A 5,387-nucleotide genomic window follows, 5' to 3' on the forward strand; every position below is an offset into this window, starting at 1 on the left:
TTACTATACCGATTGGGAACAAGTCACTTTATCATTATTATCATTACATTATTTTCATTATATTTTTATGATTCAAACAAACCTGGTATTAACTCATTATTATAGTATGGTTTCTACTGCTCAAGCATATTGCAATAACCTATTGTTAGAATAGACATCTCTTGGTTACATGGCAAGTGATTAGAAATATCTATATGAATCAAAACTGTAGGTCTGAGTCTTTGAGGTAGCTTGGCAAAGTGGAAAGGCTCTGGAATGAGAAGACAGAAGACTTGACTCCTAGTTCTGCCGCTTTTTAAATTATTTTTTATTAAATAATTGTTTATTGGGAAAAGTGGGCTGAGAAGGGGTCGCTAGATTTACCAGAGAGCAACAACATCACACAAGTTAGAAGTGATAGGAGAAGGCAGCACAAAGCTCTGGGATCTCAGTTTCTTTGTGGACTGTGAGGGATGGCCTGGAAAGTTAGGGCATACTCAGGTGGAAGGCCTTGACTCAGTAGGAATAGTTAGAGACAAAGAGCGATGTGCTGGCTGAAGCTCCTGACTTTCTATTTGGAGGATACTTGCCTTGAGCAGCTTGGCTGTTAGTCTTGTCCCTCTTAATATATTCTTCTTGGTCAGCCTGTTCATTTTCCTTCTTCCACCTCAGGGCTTGAGGGCAGGTGCCTGCAGGGCTCAGTCATAACAAAAGGTCAGGGTCTGGGGCAGGTGCTGATGGCATTGTGGTTTATGAAGGTGTCCTCCTCACTCTGATCCCAAGACAGGAAGGGGATACCCTTGACTTCAGAAGGCACAGTCTCCTAATGTGCAATTGCTGTTGCTATTGCCATCTCCTCATGTGGATACTTCTGGGTACAGGTGTGGCCAGTAGTGACCATGTAAGACTTCAGTAAGCTCCCTCCAGATCGACATGTAGGTCACTCGGAGCTTTGTGGACAGCAGCCAAAATCTTCTGGGTGACATACTGACAGCTCTTCCTATCATGATCTCCATCAGGAACAATCTCTGCCTCCACAATAGGGACAATACCATTCTGCTGGCAAATTCTGGCATAACAGGCCAGCATACTGGCTTTCTCCATGATGGCAAGTGGGGAAGGTGTTTTATACCCAACCTTCAGTATACAACACCGCTTGGCAAAGTCAGTCCCATCCTGCTTATACTGGGCACAGCACTCACTTAGCCCATCCAGAAAGTGAATGGTAGTCTCACATTGGTCCCTGCCAGAGACACTACAAGTTTGTACATCTAGATGTCCACAATGACACTCTTTGAGGAAGGATGGCCATCAGGTAATGTGACTTGTGGAAAAGGACAACCCTTCCCACACAGGAGTTCACTCAATCATCTGCTGTCAGAAGGAAGTGCCTAAAGATGCATTGATTTTCTCCTGCGTTCTTGGTTCCAAAGGACAGTAGCCACTTTGCAATGGCATCAATGGATTCATCTGCTGCCAAGAATCCCTTGCCCAGAGCAACAATTCGGTGACTTATATCAGACAGTTCTTTCTTTTGCTCTGGTGTCAAAGCTGAGTATTGGCAAAGCCAGTTTTCTTTGGCTGTGTCAGTTAAAATAAAAAGTCCACTTAAAGTCGGGAGCAGGACTTCTGTTTCTGCAGCTTTCTTAACTGTAAGACTTTGGGAAAGTCCAGTCACCCCAGCTCACTGGAGCCTTAATTTTCTAATCTCTAGAGGCACTTCAAAATATAAATTCTAAGGTGCACTTTAGCTCTAATGACATTTTAATAATTGGCTCTCAACAGAGCCTCCCCAAAATTAATTTTAAATTTAATAAAATAAATGATGCATTGGTATGCAGAACCCCTTGCCACTCCCACTCACTCTTTTGTTTCACTTTGACATTTCTCAGTTTTTAGATTTAATTTAATTCACAGATGCAAATATGGATGCAGAAGTGATATTGTTTCAGTGAACAACAAAGGTTTTTTTCCAAAATTGAATATTGTATTGACATTTTGAGGTAGTGAATAACCTGGAGATATGTATCACTAGTTTGGCTACAGTTAACTTATTGATATAGTTTAATTATAACAGTAATGAATTAACTACATAGATATGAATACACAGAGAGAAAGAAAGAGAGAGAATAGAATAGTATATAGAAAGGTAAATACTTAATTGTCATATATTAATCATAAAATCTTTGTATAGAAATAAGGTCAATTCAAATAACTATTCATATGCTGCTTTTATATATGCAAATTTAGTATATTTAAATATATAACATATCTAGATATACTATTATATGCTTGAATAAACAATGTTTAATAGATTTGTTTTGATAAATTATAAATATGTATTTATCTGATCAATGCTGCATATATTTTCTTGAGTTGATGTATATTTGTAAATATGTACTGATTGGGGATAATTGAAGTAATAAACTCTGCAAAACTATTAGTTTAATTCAATTGTATCCCCCTTTTTAGTCAAGATCTGTGACTTCATTGTTGTGAGGAACTTAAAAGTGAGGAATTTAAAAATCTCAAGAGCTTATTTCAGTGCCTAGCACAGACATAGACTAAAAATAATAATAAAATTCAGTATTTGGATAGAGAAGAAACCTGAAAAGTTGAGCCTTGACAAAATGTGAATCGGTATTTTCCAGTGGTAAAGTATATGATAGGCTCAGAGAGTTATTTAGTTCACTGAGACTGAACCTCTCTTGGACAACTGAGGAACGGGGTGGGGTATATATAATTCAAATTTCTTTTCCAACACATCACTGAATTGCCAAATCAATCCTGGTAATTATCCCTGTGAATCAGGTTTGTATCATTCATGTCAAAGGAGAATGGACTAAAAAGACAATCTGATCCTGGACAAAATTATCATCATTTATATGTACATTGAGTTGTCCAGATGGGACAATTAGCCCTAGATCAACTTGATTCCATTTTCAGGCCATTGTTATATTTGTGCGATAGAGTTATATAGTACTCTAGCTGGTCTCAAAGAGTGAACTAATGTTTTTCTCACATCCTAAAAATGATCCTGGAAGACTTTTGATACACATTTGCTTTCTGATACAATGCTTTCAAGCAATCACTATCTAATTCTAAGCAAGAAATAGAATGCCATCCTTAAAGCCATTCAATACATTAGCAGTGGAATTTATATAAGTCAGAAATAAGCTTGCTAATTTCCTCTTGAAAATTCTTAAATACTCAAATAATTAATAGAAATAAACATCTTATATCCTATTGCTCTTTTTAACACCTTTACTGGGCTCCTATGAAACTGCATAAAGAAACTGCAAATTTGTATCTAAAATGACAAATGACAGCAAATAAATATGCCTTTTGAATTTGCTTAGCTCTTTATTACATGAGATTCAGCTGTTTATATTTGTAAATGTTTTTTTTTCCTTTCCTCCCCCCCCCCATTTTCCTTAGAGAAAGATCATGAAAGGCACTTAACAAATTGCATTTCTTGTTATTAAATTATGCCATTCATGATTGTGCTAAGAAAAGCTTTAGTGCAGTGAACAGTGACTGCTGATTAAAAGTGAATAAGATCCAAGAGAACTGATGCAAAGAAATTAAAAAGATAAATCCATATGATGAGAAACATTAGACAGTACAGGTTTCATATTTTCAGAGAGGTATTAAATCTTGCTCTTATGCATAAAGCTTGATATCAGGATCAAACCTAGATTCATCTTCTGTGTATCAAATGCTGATTCATCAAAGGTTCCTGGGGATTGGGAGGGGGGAGGAGAGGGAAAAATGTTCATTAGATATGGAGGATGCAGGACTGGCTTTCAAAATTAGAAGTGCTAAGAGAAAGTCCTCTTTTACTGCTTTGAAACCAATACAAACATCTACACAGTAACTTTTTTTTATAGTTCATAATCACTTTGAAATTGTATAATGTATAAATTCTTAATATTTAATCCTTTTGAAAGGAAATGTGACTATTTGAATACCTGAAATTTATATTTGCCCCTGTGAGATGACTAAATATCTCTCCCTTTTTTAAATTTTATGTACTAATTAGGATAGAATAAATAGTTTACCATAAAATATTAATAACTTAAAATAAGTATTAGGTGACTCTAAACTGGACCTGAAAAAGTGGATATTATTTACATATATATATGTAAACATACATAAGTTTATGTGTTGAAATATATTATGTGCATATATGTATATGTATATATATATATATATATATATATATATATATATATATATATATATGTATATGTATATGTATGTATGTGTATGTATATATACATACAGCTAGGAAGCTGTCCAAGCTCCCAGTTTCACCTCAAAAACCACATGATTCCAAGCCTCTGAACTGAGTCTGACTAAATAAAATCCCTCTCCAGTTCAAGATAGAGTGGAAAAAATTCAAGAAAGGTAATATTACTGAGATGAAAGGAGTGTTCACCCCAGTCCAGACGCTGTCTAAATCAGAAGGCAAATTCTGAGAAACAAAGCTGATTCCTGGAAAGAGTAAATACAACTACCTACTGCAAACACAAGGGGCCCATGTGTTCAAAGCCAAGACTCAGAGCTGCACAGCAAGCTTGGGACATTGCCCCTTTTAGCCAGATGCAAAGTGTGACATTAAAAGTTAAAAAAAGAAAATACCAAAACAAAAATAAGCAAGAAACAGAAAAGAATCTTGACCACAGAAAGCTACTATGGTAACTGGAAAAACCAAAACACCAAATCAAAAAAGGACAAAATACTCTCAGAGGAAATCTCAAAAAGTGCTGTGAATTGGTCTCAAGCCCAAAGAAGCTTCTTGGAAGTTCTAATAAAATTATAAAAAGCAAATAAGAGAAGTAGAAGAAAAAATGAGGAAAGAAAAGCAAAGTATGCAAAACAAAAGTGTCAATAGCTTGGAAAAGGAAGGCAATTCCTTAAAAAATAAAATTGGGCAAATGTAAAAAAAAAAAAAATCTACTGAAAAAAACGCCACCTTAACAAGTAGAATTAACCAAATAGAAAAAAAGATACAAAAGCTAACTGAAGAAAATCACACATTAAAAACTAGAACCAAGATAAGGAAGCAAATGAGTCTATGAGATATCAAGTATCAACCAAACAAACTAAAAATAATGAAAAACTGGAAGGAAATGTGAAATACCTCTTTGGCAAAATAATTGACATGGAAAATAGACCTGGAAGAGACAATTTTAAAATTATTGGCCTACCTGAAGGCCATAACCAAAAAAAGAATCTGGATAGGATTCTCCAAGAATTCATCAAGGAAAGCAGCCCTAATATTCAAGAGAAAGAAGGGGAAATAATATAAGAATCTATCAAGCAATTGTTGTTGTAAAACTCTAGAACTATAATTTCAGGAACAGAGATTACCTTTCTTGAATTTTTTCCAATCTATCTTGAAC

The 5,387-nt window shown here is 35.2% G+C and overlaps 1 pseudogene; it reads right to left on the reverse strand.

Annotated features, from left to right (window-relative positions):
• Window positions 1–495: 495 nt before the first annotated feature.
• Window positions 496–4,568, reverse strand: LOC127557050 (fructose-bisphosphate aldolase A-like; annotated as a pseudogene).
• Window positions 4,569–5,387: the final 819 nt, after the last annotated feature.

Source organism: Antechinus flavipes, chromosome 3, assembly GCF_016432865.1.
Source record: "Antechinus flavipes isolate AdamAnt ecotype Samford, QLD, Australia chromosome 3, AdamAnt_v2, whole genome shotgun sequence".
Lineage (NCBI taxonomy): Eukaryota > Metazoa > Chordata > Mammalia > Dasyuromorphia > Dasyuridae > Antechinus > Antechinus flavipes.